Raw genomic sequence first — 17,767 nt, 5'->3', positions numbered from 1 at the left:
TTTAGAGAGAATTAAGCTAAAACTAAGAAGATAACCTGAAAATACCAGTATTTAATTATGAAAAATAATTAGAGAAAGAGCATTAATAAGGTCATTGGACACAAAGTCACTATATGAAATTTAATTATATTTCTATATGCAAAAGTCAAAAAAATAAATTTAAAATGTTACTGTTCACCATAACAACACTCCCATATACTGGCATACTTGGGAATAGAGCTAATATCAGGATGATAAGAAAACTTTAAAACATTTTTTTGAGAACCATTGATAAGTTATAAATAAAGTATATTGTGTTTGCAAGATATTTCAAAGATACCAATTCTCCTAATCCAATTTTTTACATTGAATGCAATTACAGTAAAAGTTTCAGCAGCTTTGTTTTTATATATGTATGTGTGTGTGTAAATTAAAATTTGATTCTTAAATTTATACAAAAATGCAAAGGGTTTACAATAGTCAAATCATTCATGAAAATGGTAAACATTTTGATCTGGGATAAAGGACAATATTTTTAATAAAAAGTACTCTGAAAATTTATCTCTATAAAAAACTGGAATGAATATTACCTCACAGATAAATATAAACATAAATACCAAGTACACTAAATATCTGATCATAAATGTAAAAAATAAATTAATACAGGATACAAATATACATATATACATACATAAAGCTTCTAGAACATACTACAGAAAAATACATTCATGATTTTGTGGTATTGAGTAACTGCTTAATTTTTATTTTTACATTTATTTATTTTTGAGAGAAAAGGAGACACAGACTCTGAAGCAGTCTCCAGGCTCTAAGCAAGCATTCAGTACAGAGCCCAACACAGGGTTTGAACCCATCAACCGTGAGACCATGATCTGAGCCAAAGTCAGACACTTTACCAACTGAGCCACACAGGTACCCCATTGAGCAACTACTTAATTGGAACACACATATCTCTGAAAGTAAAGGAAAATATCGACAAGTTTTACTACATGAAAATTAAAAACCATTGAAGTAAAGAAAAAGTAAACACAATAGTGAGAAAAGACTTTCTAGCACATGTAACCAAAAAAGGGAGCCAAGTCACTGCATATGAATAAGTTATAAGTAACTCATTAACAGCAATAAGAAAATGACGAACAACCTAGTAGAAAAAAATAATCAATAGACATAGGTAGTTTATAAAACAATACCCAGGTGACTCATAAACATCTGAAAACATTCCTAAAAGTCACCTGAAATTAGAGTAATTCCAGTTGAAATCACAATGAAATATCACTACAAATCTACTAGACTGATAAAAGGAAACAAAAAGTATAATGTCAATTATTAGGAAGGATAAGGAGCAGTAGGCCCACTCAAATACTTTCAGAGGACTATTAACTTATAAACCACCAATATATCCATACAATATGACTCCATAATTCTATTCTTGGGTCTATCTCCAATAGAACTGTGTACATAAAGAGGTTTATTTAAGGTTGTTTTAATCAGTGTTATTCAGAATTAAGATACTAGAAATAACTCAAATGTCTGTCAAGGAAAATAAATGAAATACAACTTTATGCCACAACATGGATGGGTCTTACAAAGGCAATCCCAAGTAAAAGAACACAAAAAGTAGCATAATTCATGATTTTTAAATTTTTTTAACATTTGTTTATTTTTGAGAGAGAGACAGAGCACAAGCAGGTGAGAGACAGAGAGAAAAGAAGTCACAGAATCCAAAGCTCCAGGTTCTGAGCTGTTATTTCAGAGCTCGATGTGGGGCTCAAACCCACAAACTGTGGATGCTTAACCAACTGAGCCACCCAGATGCCCCTATGATTCTTAATTAAAGGCAAAAGTAGTATCAGTATTAGTTTAGAATTATTAGTTAGGATATAACTAATTAATAATTACTTGAGGCTATTGATTATCTTGGACAGGAGGGAGAGGGAAATGACTGGCCATGGCTGAGGTGATTTCTGGGGTGCTGATAACATTCTCTCTCTTCACCTGGGTGGTGGTTTCACAGGTATTTAATTTTTAATCTTACAATGAGTTTTACAGTATATTTTCATGTATATTTTGTGGTACATATGCTAAACTTTATAAAGTTAAGAGATATATAAATGTAGCAGTGTTTATGAATTCACTATCCAAGTTTAGGTAGGTGTTCAGGAAAATGGAAATTGTGGCTAATGTAGAGGTGTGTTTTCTCTCCCTTTTACATTGCAGCATAAAAGTTACTACAAGTGACTATATAGATGTATTTCTATAGGTAAGATATGGTTAAGGATTGACTAGGAACTAAAAAAAAAAAAAAGAGAGAGAGAGAGAGAGAAAGCAAGTTGCCTTGAAAAATCAACAGATACAAGCAGTCAGATATTGTTATGCAGAAAAATATGCAAGCTCAACATCAAACCACCAATAAACAATGACCTTCATAGTGTATGAAACAGAGATGTGAAATTGCTAAGTTAGCATTGGCAAAGAGCAGAAGATAAGAAGGACATCAAGATAGGAAGTAAAAGCAGGTACATGATTATATATTTGTCTGTGTTCCATATAATGCTTCAGACACATAGCAATTAACTTGCTTTTTTATTCAGTGCTTTCCAGTAAAACTCTTACAATCGGTGGAGTTTCAAAATGTTATTTTTAAAAAGGTTGTATGGAAAATGATTCATTAACATATAAACAAGAGCAAATACTAATTATTATTATGTTTAAAAGGGAGAAAAAGTTACTAGAAAGATAAAGGAATTATAATCAGACAAATCCAAAATTATATCTTTTATAGCTATGTGATGTTGGTCATGTTTCAATAGATTCGAGCCTCAATTTTCTCAACCGTAAAATTGCCATCTTATTTCACATAGATGCTGTCAGAAATCATGTAAGTGCCTAAGAATTAGTGTATTGCCTGGTCCTTAAAAATATACAATATTCCATGTGGAAGTATCAAAAATAATTTTGATAAGATAACCAAAGGTTACTCTTATTGTCTTGCTCTTCCACTGTTCTAGGTGACACTTACCTTGATATAAGAATAAGGGGCAGGGGGTGGGTCCCTGTTTATAGTTCCTGATCTTCCTGCACATGGTAACCACATGTAACCATAACCTCTCTAAATGCAACTACAACTACTTGAAACATCTCCATCTTGGTCTTCCAACTGTCTAAGCCAAGAAACATACACTTAATAAGTCCTCTTCACAAGCATGCTCTCAGTTTTCTGCCTAAGTATTTTTTTTTCTATTCTGGCTAAATGACATAAAAGATTATCGTACCCTTCATTAGATATCATTCTAACTATTATCTATAGGAATGCATACTTTTATGTGAACAAGGGAATCATATTTCATATGAAATGATCTCCCAACATTCACACAAAGTTCACCCCCCAAACTGACTTTGTGGTTGACCCCTGCAACCCTCTCCAGTTTCATTTTAAGCTATTCTTTCTTGCTATGCTCTGATATATTAGACGTTCAGAAAACCAAAATTTTTCAAGAGGTTTACCTGCTAAGCTTTGGACACCAGGAAGAAACTTTATAAAGACTGGGGGAGAGACTAGGGGACAGTCTGCACAACTCAGGAGTGAGAGAAGTTGACGTGCTGGAGAACAAAGAGTAGAGCAGGTGGGCATCCAAGTAACCCATCAGTGGGATGAGGTAAAATATATTTGGGTAAACAGGCTGTTAACTTATGCAGGCCTGGTAAATCATTAAGAAAAGTTCGGATTTTAATTTGGTTTTAAAGGCAAGTCCCAGAAAAATCTTAGGCAAGAATTAACTGGAGGTGGTATCATTTTCTTTCATCAGTGTCTTAGAGTTTTTAGGATATAGGTCTTTCAACTCCTTGGTCAAATTTATCCTGAGGTATTTTGGTGCAATTGTAAATAGGATTGTTTTCTTAATATCTTTCCTGGCTACTTCCAGTTATGGAATAAATAAATCACAAAGATGAAAAGTACAACATAGGGAATACAGTTGATAATACTGTAAAAATGTCGTATGGTGACAGATGGTGCCTACACTTACTGTGGTGAACACTGAGTAACGTATATAGTTGTTGAATCACTGTGTTGTATACCTGAAACCAATTCAACATTGTATGTGAATTATAATTCAGTTTTAAAAAAAGAGTTAACTGGTGGTGATCTTTGTAGATCATGGATAAGAATTCAATAAAATTAGAAATGAGGGGGTGTCTGGGTGGCTCAGTCAGTTAAGTGTGGGACTTCAGCTCAGGTCATGATCTTGCAGTTTGAGTTTGAGCCCCACGTCGGGTTCTGTGCTGACAGCTCAGAGCCTGGAGCCTGCTTTGAATTCTGTGCCTCCCTCTCTCTCTTTGCTCCTCCCCCACTTGCACCCTGTTTCTCTCTCTCTCAAAAATATATAAACATTAAAAAAATAAAGTGATAATGGTTAAGATTATAGTGGTGCTTTTCAAATTACAATGTCAAAGAAAATGTAACTTCTAGACATGTGCTAATTATGTTTTCTGTAGAGAACGTCAAAGAAAGACTATTAGTATCAAGTGAAGTTTTGCCTTGAAATGTGTGTAATAAACCATACAACTAGTACAATTTAAATAAGTTTTGATATGTATTTAGGGACATTCAATATGGCAAGGAAACCCATGAATCCTGAAAGCACTTGATCTACCTAGATTTCAGTTCTCTGGTACTTATCGTGTTGACATTGATTAATCTCTCTCCAATCTTAAAATTATGTGTTGTTTCTTTGAAATTAGACAGTAATAAAGACTTTAAATTTTTTTTCTCTTCTTAAATTCAGTTCTTTATTTTTTTTTACTTTAAAAATATCCTCTTCTTTATTTAATATACTAGATCTCAGAATAAAAGTAATAAAAGTTATTTTATTAAATAAAGTGGCTTATTATAATATTCAGTCACTGTTATATAAAGCTGGTCAGTTTATGTCTTCTAAGTGGCTCATTGCCAATACTTGACAGTTTTCCAGAATCATTTCCATTATATTGTCTCACTGGTTTTGTAAATTTAAAAAAGCAGGATAATGTGACCCAATTGTTAATTGAAAAAAAATATATATATATATTAAGCTTTTAAAATATGTAACAAAATGATACTATATATACACTATTATATTTTATATGTATTACACATTTACTAATAAATAAATATGCTGACACCCTTACTGTAAGTTGGTAAAAGACACACATAGTCTTAGAGCATAAGAAATCTTAACAAATATGTTTTAGAGAGGTTTGGGGCAATTTCTGTAGATACGACATGTTTTAATGTAAAATAAAAACTTTCTGTGAAGACTAATTTGCTTCAGTTAAGCTTCATAATGACGTCACTATATTGAATAATAGTAACATCAACATATGAAGGAATATTTCCCTTAGTGTCCGTATTTTGCATGGCTGGGTTCTATCTCATTTTATCGTTCCCCATAGTCATCAATTTCTGACCTGAGTCCCAGTGTTTTCCTTTTTAACTTGTTCATCAGATAGTTTCTGGCTTATACCAGCTGCCTAACTAAAAATCAAATCCTGTTCTCAAATATTTCTCCTACCTAACTCTTAGGTGAGTTCTCAAACATGCATAAGAACCACTTAAACAGCTTTTTAAAGCACTAATTCCTTAGCCCCTCTCCCAGAAATTCCTATTTAGCAGGTCTGGAGTAGGAGCCAACAGTGTTCATTTCTAACAAGCTCCCAGGTGAAGCATATCCTGCAGGTCTGGGAACTACACTTTTTCTTTTCTTTTCTTTTTCTTTTTCTTTTTTTTTTTTTTTTTAGGTGTAATAAGTTTATTAAATGGGGTTGAATCTGCTTCAGGGACTCACAGGAGAGAACAGGGGGTGCTCCATCTTGCTGAGAATCTCTGCTTGCTAAATTCAGTCACACCAGCTAGTCACTAATTGTATGATATTTCTTTTCTTTTCTTTTTTTTTACTGGTTTAAAATTTTTTTTAATTTACATCTTAGCATATAGTGCAACAATGATTTCAAGAGTAGATTCCTTAATGCCTCTTGCCCATTTAGCCCAAATCCCCTCCCGCAACTCCTCCAGTAACCCTCAGTTTGTTCTCCATATTTCAGAGTCTCTTATGTTTTTGCCCCCTCCCTATTTTTAGGTGATTTTTGCTTTCCTTCCCTTATGTGTTCATCTTTTTTGTATCTTAAGGTCCTCATATGAATAAGATCATATGATATTTGCCTTTCTCTGACTGACTAATTTTGCTTAGCATAACACACTCAAGTTCTATCCACATTGTTGCAAATTGTAAGATTTCATTCTTTTTGATTGATTAGTAATACTCCTTTCTATAATAATGCCACATCTTCTTTATCCATTCATCTGTCGACGGACATTTGGGCTCTTTCCATACTTTGGCTATTGTTGATAGTGCTGCTATAAACACTGGGGTGCATGTGTTGAAACAGCACCCCTGTATCCCTTGGATAAATACCTAGTAGTGCAATTGCTGGGTCCTAGGGTAGTTCTTTTTTTAATTTTTTGAAGAATCTCCATACTGTTTTCCAGAGTGGCTGTACCAATTTGCATTCCCACCAGCAGTGCAAAAGAGATTCTCTTTCTCAGCATCCTCGCCAGCATCAGTTGTTGCCTGACTTGTTGATTTTAGACATGCTGAGTAAAATCAGAATGGTGGTATCTCACTGAAGTTTTGATTTATATTTCCCTGGATCATGAGTGATGTTGAACATCATTTCATGTGTCTGTTGGCCATCTGGATGTCTTCTTTGGAGAAGTGGCTTTTCATGTCTTTAGCCCATTTCTTCATTGGATTATTTGTTTTTTGTTTGTTTGTTTTGGGGGGTGTTGAGTTCGATAAATCCTTAATAGATTTTGGATAGCAAACCTTTGATATGTCATTTGCAAATATCTTCTCCCATTCCATCAGCTGCATTTTAGTTTTACTGATTGTTTCCTTCGCTTTTTATTTTGATGAGGTCCCAATAGTTCATTTTGCTTTTGTTTCCCTTCCCTCTGGAGACGTGTGGAGTAAGAAGTTGCTGTGGCCAAGGTCAAAGAGGTTCTTGTCTGCTTTCTCCTCGAGGATTTTGATGGCTTCCTGCCTTTCTTTTCGGTCTTTCACCCATTTTTAGTTTATTTTTGTGTATGGTGTAAGAAAGTGATCCTGGTTCATTTTTCTGCATGTTGCTGTCCAGTTTTTCCAACACCACTTGCTGAAGAGACTATCTTTATTCCATTCAATATTTTTTCCTACTTTGTCAAAGATAAGTTGGCCATATGTTTGTGTGTCCACTTCTGGGTTCTCAATTCTGTTCCATTGATATGAGTGTCTGTTCTTGTCCAGTACCATACTGTCTTGATGATTACAGCTTTGTAATACAGTTTGAAGTCTGGGATTGTGATGCCTCCTACTTTGGTTGTCTTTATCAAGTTTGCTTTGGCTATTTGAAAGCCATTTTGGCTATTTGCCTTTTCTGATTCCATACAAATTTTAAGATTGTTCTAATTCTGTGAAGAATGCTGGTGTTATTTTGATAGGGATTGCATTGACTATGTAGATTGCTTTGGGTAATATTGACATTTTAACAATATTTGTTCTTCCTATCCAGGAGCATGGAATATTTCTTCTATTTTTTTGTGTGTCTTCTTCAATTTCCTTCATCAGCTTTCTGTAGTTTTCAGTGTGTAGATTTTCCCCTCTTTGGTTATGTTTATTCCTAGGTACTTTATGGCTTTTGTTGTAACTAAATGGTTTCGATTCCTTGATTTCTCTTTCTGTTGCTTCATTATTGGTGTATAGGAATGCAACGATTTCTGTGCATTGATTTTATATCCGGCCACTTTGCTGAATTCCTGGATCAGTTCTAGCAGTTTTCGGTGGAATTTTTTGGGTTTTTCCATATAGAGTATCATGTCATCTCCAAAGAGTGAGAGTTTGACTTCCTCCTGGCTGATTTAGATGCCGTTTATTTCTTTGTGTTTTCTCATTGCTGAGACTAAGACTTCCAATACTATGTTCAGTAACAGTGGTGAGAGTGGATATCCCTGTCTTGTTCCTACCCTTAGAGGGAAAGCTCTCAGTTTTTCCCCATTGAGGATATTAGCATTGAGTCTTTCATGTATGGCTTTTATGATCTCGAGGTATGATCCTTCTATCCCTACTTTCTTAAGGGTTTTTATCAAGAAAAGGTGCTGTATTTTGTCAAATGCTTTCTCTGCATCTATTGAGAGGATCATGTGGCTCTTGTCCTTTCTTTTATTGATGTGATGAATACATTGACTCTTTTGTGGATAATGACCCAGCCCTGCATCACAGGTATAAATCCCACTTGGTCGTGTTGAATACTTTTTTTGGTGTATTAGTGGATCCACTTGGCTAATGTCTTATTGATGATTTTTGCATCCATGTTCATCAAGGAGATTGGTCTATAGTTCTCTTTGTTAGTGGGGTCTTTGTCTGGTTTTGGAATCGAGGTAATGCTGGCTTCATAGAAAGAGTTTGGAAGTTTTCCTTCTATTTGTATTTTCTGGACCAGCTTCAAGAGAATAGGTGTTAACTCTTCCTTAAAAGTTTGGTAGAATTCCCCTGGAAAGCCATCTGGCCCTGGATTCTTGGTTTTTGGGAATTTTTTGTTACTAATTTGAATTCTTTACTGGTCATGGGTTTGTTCAAATTTTCTATTTTTTCCTGTTTCAGTTTGGTAGTTTATATGTTTCTAGGAATTTGTCCATTTCTTCCAGATTGCTCATTTTATTGGAGTATAATTGCTCATAATATTTTCTTATTATTGTTTTTATATCTGCTGTTTTGGTTGTGATCTCTCCTCTTTCATTCTTGATTTTATTTATTTGGGTCCTTTCCTTTTCTTTTTGATCAAACTGGCTAGTGGTTTATCAGTTTTGTTAATTCTTTCAAAGAACCAGCTTCTGGTTTTATCGATCTGTTCTACTGGGTTTTGGTTTTAATAGCATTGCCTTCTGCTCTAATCTTTATTATTTCCTGTCTTCTGCTGGTTTGGGGTTTTATTCGCTGTGTTTTTTACAGCTCTTTGAGGTATAAGGTTAGGTTTTGTATCTGAGACCTTTTTTCCTTCTTTAGGAAGCCCTGGATTGCTATATGCTTCCCTCTTATGACTGCCTTTGCTGTGTCCCAGAGGTTTTGGGTGGTGGGATTACCATTTTCATTGGCTTCCATTTACTTTTTAATTTCCTCCTTAACTTCTTGGTTAGCCCATTCATTCTTTTGTAGGGTGTTCTTTAGTCTCCGAGTATTTGTTATCCTTCCAAATTTTTTCTTGTGGTTGATTTCGATTTCCATAGCATTGTGGTCTAAAAATATGTACGGTATGATATTGATCTTTTTGTACTTGTTGAGGGCTGATTTGTGTCCCAGTATGTGGTCTATTCTGGAGAAAGTTCTGCGTGCTCTAGAGAAGAATGTATATTCTGCTGTTTTAGAATGAAATGTTCTGAATATATCTGTTAAGTCCATCTGGTCCAGTGTGTCATTCAAAGCCATGGTTTCCTTGTTGATTTTCTGTTTAGATGAGCTGCCCATTGCTGTAAGTGGGGTGTTGAAGTCCCCTACTATTATGATATTCTTATCAATGAGTTTCTTTATATTTGTTATTAATTGATTCATATACTTGGGTGCTATCACATTTAGAGCATAAATGTTTGCAATTGTGGTGTCTTCTTGGTGGATAGACCCCTTAATTATTATGCAATGTCCTTTTTCATCTCATGTTACAGTTTTTATTTTAAAGTCTAGATTATCTGACAAAAGGAAGGCAACTACAGCTTTCTTTTGGTGCCCATTAGCATGATAGATGGTTCTCCATCCCTTCACATTCAATCTGAAGGTGTCTTTAGGTCTCAAGTGGGTCTCTTGTAAACAGCATATAGATGGGTCTTATTTTCTTATCCATTCTGTTACCCTGTATCTTTCGATCGGAGCATTTAGTCCGTTGACCTTTAAAGTGAGTACTGAAAGATGAGAGTTTATTGCCATTATGTTTCCTGTAGAGTTGGAGTTTCTGGTGGTGTTTTCTGGTCCTTTCTAGTCTTTGTTGCTTTTGGTCTTTTTTTGTCTTTTTTCCCCTATGAGAGTCCCCTTCAAAATTTCTTGCAGGGCTGGTTCAGTGGTCATGAATTCCTTTAATTTTTGTTTTTCTGGGGAACTTTTTATTTCTCCTTCTATTTTGAATGGCAGCCTTGCTGGATAAAGTATTCTTGGCTGCATATTTCCCTGATTCAGCACATGGAATATATCCTGCTACTCTTCTGGCCTGCCAAGTTTCTGTGGATAGGTCTGCTGCAAACCTGGTCTGCCTTCCTTTGTATGTTAAGGATTTTTTTCCCTTGCTGCTTTCATGACTCTTTCCTTGCCTGAGTATTTTGTGAATTTGACTATGATATGCCTTGTTGATGGTTGATTTTTGTTGAATTTTGTGGGAGTTCTCTGTACTTCCTGGATTTTCATATCTGTATATTTCCCCAGGTTAGGAAAGTTTACTGCTATGATTTGCTCACATAACCCTTCTACCTTATTTCTCTCTCGTCATCTTCTGGGACTCCTGTGATTAATGTTGTTTCTTTTTAATGAGTCACTGATTTATCTTATTCTTAAATAGTGCTTTTGTTTTACTCTCCCTCTTTTTATCTGCTTCATTATTCTCCATAAGTTTGTTCTCTATATTGCTGATTTGCTCCTCTGCCTATCCATCCTTGCCTCTGTGGCATCCATTCTAGACTACAGCTCAGTTATCGCCTTTTTTAAATTTGATCCTGACTACCTTTTACTTCTTTTATCTCCATAGAGAGAGATTCTAATCTAATTTTGACCCCAGCTAGTGTTCTTATCATCGTAATTCTATATTCTGGTTCAGGTATCTTTCTTGTATCTGTGTTACTTAAGTCCTTGGCTGACATTTCTTCTTGCTCTTTGTTTTGGAGTGAATTCCTTTATTTTGTCATTTTGAAGGAAGAACAAGAGTTAATAAGGTAAAAAATAATTTAATCGAAAACAACACACTCAAAGAAAAAGCGAATAAATGATGCTAGATCCTAGATGTGCTTTGGTCTGGATATTGAAAAGAGCTTGATTAGAGAAAAAAAAGGGAAAATTTTAAAATTAAAAAAATTAAAAACAACACATCTACACACACAATCAAATAAATGATGCTAGATTTTAGGTGTTTTTGGGTCTGGTTATTGAAAGGAGCTTGGCTGATTAGAGTAAAAATGGGAAAAATTTAACACTAAAAATTATAAACAACACACACACACAAAATCAAATAAGAAATACTAGATCTTAGGTGTGTTTTGGTCTAGTTATTGAAAGGAGCTTGATTGATTAGAGAAAAAAGGGAAAATATTAAAATTAAAAAATTAAAAACCACACACATACACGCACAAATCTAATAAATGATGCTAAATCCTAGGTGTGTTTTATTCTGGTTATTGAAGGGAGCTTGATTGATTAGAGAAAAAAAGGGAAAAAGAGAAGGAAAAAAGGAAACAAAACAGAAGCAACAAAAACAAAATACGAAAAACAAACATACAAACAAAAACGTTTGAAAATTTGAGAAAATGAAAGCAATTAAATAGAATAACTTGAAATGATGGAAGTAAGATAGAAATTGAAAATTTTACAAAAAGTAAAAAATCAAGTGAAAAAAGAAACAATAAAGGAAATTATTTTTAATAAAAAATTGAAAATAAAAATTTAAAATTTTTTTTACATTTATATGTTTTTGAGAGACAGAGAGAGACAGATTACAAGTGGGGGAGGGACAGAGAGAGAAGGAGATACAGAATCCAAAGCAGGCTTCAGACTCTGAGCTGTCAGCACAGAGCCCAACACAGGGCTCGAACTCACAGACTGTGAGATCATGACCTGAGCCAAAATCCAACACTTAACGATTGAGCCACCCAGGTGCCTCCAAAATAATTATTTTAATTATTTTTCTGTATTCAAGTAAAAGACAAGAAATGGAAAGGAAAGAATAAAAAAAAGGAAAAAAATTGAATAGATGGGCCAGCAAACAGACTGAGATACGATTGATATTGCATCGTTTTACTCTAGAAATCAAACTATGAAGCACTTTATAGTCCCTGAAGTAACCAGGTGGAGAGATTTGTGGTGTTCCTGAAGAGCGAGGCTGGTCCCGTTGGGCAGGGCTTAGTGTAATGGCTCCATTCTCCACTAGATGGCGATGCTTAGCTTACTGGGGTAGATTATCGAGGCACCTGTAGTTGTGTATGCGCATGCGTGGGTCGGGCGAAAATGGCGTCACTGAGATATTCAGGCTTGCGTCAGACATCTCTGTTTTCCGACCGGGACTCGAGCACCCGTCCTTTGCCTTCGGTTTCAGTTCACTCCCTGCTTTTGCACTGTCTGCAGCCATGCTGTCAGGTTGCCAGGCGGCACCACTCTCCTGAGTTTTATCTGAGATGTGGCTATATTTCCCAACCCCTCACTTCTGAGGGACCGAGGCTTTGCTGGGCTGAGATCCTCTGGGGGAGGGTCTCACTGAGCAATGGCCGAGTGCCAGCAGCACCCGGGAATGCTACCGAGACCTTGTTGCTTCCTATGTCCAGATTCTTGTGGCTGGGTGTCAGCCTGACCCAGAAAAAATTCAGGTGATTGCACAGCAGCAGCGTTTCCTGGATTGTGGAAAAAGTCGCGGGGGCCGAGGACCTCCCAGACCCACTCTTCTGGGAATTTACCCTTCTCACCAGGTATTTTGAGCCGCAGAGTTTCGGACTCTGCGCTCCCCCTGTTCATAGATTATTAATGGAATTTAAACTCTCTCCTTTCTCCTTTCTCCCTTTTTAGTTCAGTCCCTGCGGATTGTTCCACCTTTTTTTCCCCCACTTTCTCCAGCTGCTTTTTTGGAGAGTGCTTTTCCTGGACTCTCCCGGTCTCCTTCTTCTCTCCGCAAGCAAAAACAGCTCCCAGCCCTCTGGGTCTCCTCTCCTCCCCAGTTCATCTCTCCATGTCATGTACCTGCTGAGTTCTGTGGTTCAGGTTGTGCAGATTGTTGTGTTCATCCTCACGTCAGTTTTCTAGGTGTGCAGGATGGTATGGTTTAGTGTTGATCTGGCTGTATTTCATGTATGTGAGATAGAAAAAAAAGACTGAACCATACACTTTCAGTAGCACTGTTTTAAGTAGTATAGATGGTTACCCAAAATCTGTTAGAAGTTAAAAGTTTAGTCAAGCCTGCTTTCCTCCAGTTGCAATATATTAGCCACTCACTTTATACGGTAAAAGCAGTAATTTTTTGTCTATTTTTTGGTAATCATGAAATAAGTAAATTGAATAGTTGATGATTTCACCAGGAAGGCATAATCTGTTTGGCCAAACCAAGAAACTTAATGATGCTTAACTTTCCGACAGTTCCAATCAACTAACTACCCTTCAGTTACAACAAAGAGTTATGAATTTCAAGAGTTTCCAAGAGTTGTTGATTCTTTTTATTTTTTTAAGAATTGTTTATTCTTACTAGTCCTTGAAATTTTAACATGAAGAGCAAAAACTTTCTTTGCAAGAGAAGAAATTCCTCTTTGATGGATAACTTTGAGATGATAATATCTCAAGTCCTTTTTTCCCCCAATCTTCCACCTGGTCTCTGCTACTCAAGCTGAGCATTTTTTTTCTAGAACGAGAAATACTACTTGATACTACTTGATACTAGAATGAGAGAGAGGGAAAAATGTACACATTGATGTCCACAAATCTATATGCTTAACTTTGGAAATAGAAATTGTCAGTTTAAAACACAAGTAACTTTTGCAGACAACTAAATTCCTCATTTAAGAATACAATACAGGGAGGATGCACAGTGGCTGGTATCTTATCCTGGATTATACTAAAACTTCTCAAACCCTCTCTGGACACCACATTCTTAGATATTGGACCTCTCCATGTTGCAACAGTCATGAAGGAGATCTATGCTTTGGTATTCCAGAGCTAATACAATATTTGTGACATTTGACATAATGATGACATTATATCAGTGACAAAGAGAGAACTAAATAAAGCCTCTAATGGGGAAAAAATAGGAGACATTTTTACTTACAATCGTATGCTATTATCAACAGGGTAAAGATGAATTGTAAACTAAAATAGCTTGTTTTACAAAAATATGCTGTTAATGGACTCATTCTGATGGGACCTCAAATAATGTTATTGATGTGTGATACAAATTGTATTTCTTTTTTTTAATTTTTAAAAAATGGTTATTTATTTGAGAGAGAGAGAAAGAGAGCACATAAGTAGGGGGAGGGCCAGAAAGGGAGGGAGATACAGAAGCCAATGTAGGATCCAGCCTTTGAGCTGTCAGTCCGGAGCCTGACATGGGGCTTGAACTCACAAACCACAAGATCATGACCTGAGCTGAAGTCAGACGCTTAACCCACTGTGCCACCCAGGTGCCCCATATCTAAAGAAATAAAGCCTTATTAATGATGTTAGTAGATTTGGTTATTTTCTTAAATTTTTTACTTACTCAGCAAAATGAAATTTTGCCAGACAGTTTTCTGATTCCATGTCAAAACAAAGACTTATTAGCAGGATTTACAAAGGTAAATATTTATGAATCATTTTTATGTATCTAGGTATTTATTACATGGGGCTTAGCAATAGCTGGGTTACTGTGTTTTTTCCTAGATATATCAATATGATTTTATAGTGTAATATGTTTTACTTAATTATATTTTACTTTTGTAAAATAGTATTGGGCATATCAATGTTTATTTGAATCTCTAAGCCAGCATTAGGGTTTATGACTTGTAAGATTCAACATATGTATTTATTTTAAGAAAAATCAGGCAAGAAAAAGAGGTTATGTAAAAGAAGGCATAAAGGAAAAACAACAACATCAACAACTACTACAACAACATTGAAATCTATTAAATACTTTAAGCCAAAACTGTGCTCAGGAAAGCAACATGTTTTGCATCACTTAAAAATCTACTCCCAGGAAAGTTCCCAGTATATTCAAGGTAGCCATTAACATTTTATTCTTCAAGACAGTCATTCCTATCTTTAACAATGCTATGATCCTGGGAAAAATAATGGAATAAGGATTTAGAGTAAGGGAGGAGAAAGGAAAAAGGGAAGGGAAGGAAGGGTGGGTGGGTAAAAGAGGAAGAAGAAAGAGAGAGAAGAAAGGAAGAAAGAAAGAAAGAGAAAAGAAAGGAAGAATCGGAAAGATAAAGGAAACAAGTCAACTTCTCAAAGTTTCAATGTCCATCTTATGAATCATCTATTTTTTTTATCATTTTATATTTATGTGGCACTGGCAAAATTATTTTAGATTTTGTTAATGTTTATTTTGAGAGAGAAAGTACATGCAGAATTATTTTTTAATATGCCTAGTTCTAGGATTAAAAGGGGAACAATACAGAAAGCTACTGAGTGAGGATACACAAAAACCTACCATTTAGAAGCTTAAAATTTAAGATGTTAACTTGAAGAGTGTGTACAAATATTTTAATGACTTCAAGAGGTTCTTGTTCAGGATATGTATACATTGACTATTATGAAGATCCGTTTCAATGGCAGAAAACTTATGAAAACTGAGATTACTAGAAATCAATTAGGGAGAGGGACTTTTGCTTGTTTGTTTTTAATCAGAAGTACTTAGGAGCTCTTGTGAAATACATTTCTACATGTTCAAATAAATAAGTGCATTGTAGAAAGAATTAGAAAAATATAAATGAAAAAAAATCAGATGTGTCACCAAAGTCTCAGAAAAGAAATTATATTTAAATTGGGGATCAAGGACCATTGCTTTACTTACAGTCCTTAGATTTCTTAGAAAAAAATGATTGATAATATTCACATAATTTAAATTCATTATTAATTGGAAATCCAATATAATCTTATTGAGACTTGAACAAAAAAGTACACCAAATTAACACATTTTGGAAGGTGCTCCAGAGATGACTCCATAACTACATCCTCACCTTTGGGTCAATGCTACTCCTGTCCCTGTGGTTGAGGTCTTGCCTGTGGCTTTGAACCAGGGACCAAGAATGGAGAAAGGAGGAGCTGATCTGTTCTTTCATCATGTTGCCACTTTTCTATTACACTCCATCTTCCCTCACTATGCTGCCTCTGGTTCTTCCAGGATCAGAGCATAGGAACTAGGCATAATAACCAAAAAGGAAAATAGCATCATGCATGGGTTGGCTGTTCACTATCATAATTGAACAAAGGTTGAGTGTTATGTGAGAAGACCACCTTTCTATGGGAAACTGCGTTGAATTGATGCGGATAGATTGATTACTGATATCATAGATAGTTGGTCTGCAAAACTAAGCAGTTCCCTCCCTCTTCTTCCACTGCTGCTGTGCATTGGTCCAACTGGTGGACTCCAGCTGTCCGTATTCTCTGGGCATGAGAGTTTGGCCACAGTACCTGTTTTCACACCTGTCTCTGCACTCCTGGAACTCCTGGGAGTTTTTCACAAGAGCCCTCCCACACTCTCTTAACGATAGCATGGACCAGCCCTACAATCTCTGTGCTCTAGCATATGTCCTAGTGGGAGCCGAGAGCCAGCCTTCTCCTTCTCAGGGACATCTGAAATGTCTGTTTTTCTTTCTGACTCCTACCAATTTGTCTGCGAGGGAGGAAGTATCCTTAAGTTTGGTAACATTATAGCACCCTGAAACCTTACAGAATCTCTTCAATTAGTCAACATTATTCTAATGAATATGTAACTTCTGAGGGTTATTGGGAGTTATGTGTGCTGGGCTTTTGTTACTGTCTCTATTATGCCCTGCAAGGTTGGCATCTAGCTCTGCAACTATACTTAAAGATGTGCCGGTAATTCCACCCATTATCTTAGGTTTGGTGCCTTAGACATAAAATGAAAATTCCCAGTTAAAGCCTTGCTCCCATTTTAAAGCTTGTCAATAGAAAAATGTTAACACACTAGGCAGAAGTTGGGACTGAGAGGGAAAAGTAGAAGGAAAGTGAAATGTAAGTGCACTAACATTTTTCTTATCTTTTTTTTTTTTTTTTTTAACAGAGTAAAGAAAATAGACACATGGGTCCCTTACCTGCAGTCTCACTGGTACAGTTTCCATTACCTGCATCAACTACATCCTGAAGCAGGTGATCATCCTTCCAACAGATCGTCCAAAGGTCAGTGACAGCCTTAACACTACATAACAATGTGTGTGTCTTTCACCTCGCTTCATCTCATCACATAGGCCTTGTATCATCCAACACCATCATGAGAAGAGTGAATACAGTGCAGTCAGACACTTCAGGTGAGAGAGAGACCACATTCATGAAACTTTTATTATAGCATATTGTTATAATTGTCTTATTTTATTATTAGCTGTTGCTGTTAATCCCTTACTGTGCCCAATTTATAAATGACATTTTATCATAGATGTGAATGGGGGAAACACATAGTATGCATAGTATCTGCAATTTCAGGCATCCACTGGAGGTCTTGAAAATATATCCTCCATGGGAAACGAGGGACTACACTATTACCTAAATTTATAGACTGACAAAGAGTTAAGCATATGATAAATTAATAGTTACAGATATGGAAATTTGAAATCTGTTAGCAGTAGTTGCCTTTAGAAACTACCCAGGGGATTGGGATTTAGAAAGACTCGTATTTTCATATCCTCTCGTACTGCCTCAGAGGCAGCTGCACAGCTGTCCAGACTGTGTATGTATGCGTGTGTATCCAGAAAGATAACTAATCAACTCATTCTGTCAGATACTCGGTCACCTTTCATGCTCTAATCAGATAGATATTA

General features: G+C 35.8%; 1 long non-coding RNA gene across 2 annotated transcripts in view; it reads right to left on the bottom strand.

Annotated features, from left to right (window-relative positions):
* The window catches only part of LOC120220085, a 45,803-nt gene extending 28,696 nt beyond the window's left edge, over positions 1 to 17,107 (bottom strand). The window contains exons 1-3 of one of the 2 annotated variants that reach the window (XR_005525455.1): positions 17,048 to 17,107; positions 15,950 to 16,129; positions 13,491 to 13,635 (exon numbers count right to left, since the gene is read on the bottom strand). This is a non-coding gene — a long non-coding RNA (uncharacterized LOC120220085). Of the gene's footprint in view, positions 1 to 13,490; positions 13,636 to 15,949; positions 16,130 to 17,047 lie in introns of those variants that run through there. The other variant, XR_005525456.1, reaches the window with a different exon arrangement.
* Between the last annotated feature and the right edge of the window lie 660 nt (positions 17,108 to 17,767).

Source organism: Hyaena hyaena, unplaced genomic scaffold (assembly GCF_003009895.1).
Source record: "Hyaena hyaena isolate Hyena2069 unplaced genomic scaffold, ASM300989v1 scaffold_672, whole genome shotgun sequence".
Lineage (NCBI taxonomy): Eukaryota > Metazoa > Chordata > Mammalia > Carnivora > Hyaenidae > Hyaena > Hyaena hyaena.
The sequence above is the reverse complement of the archived record's forward strand: the minus strand, read 5'-3'. Positions and strand labels throughout refer to the sequence as shown.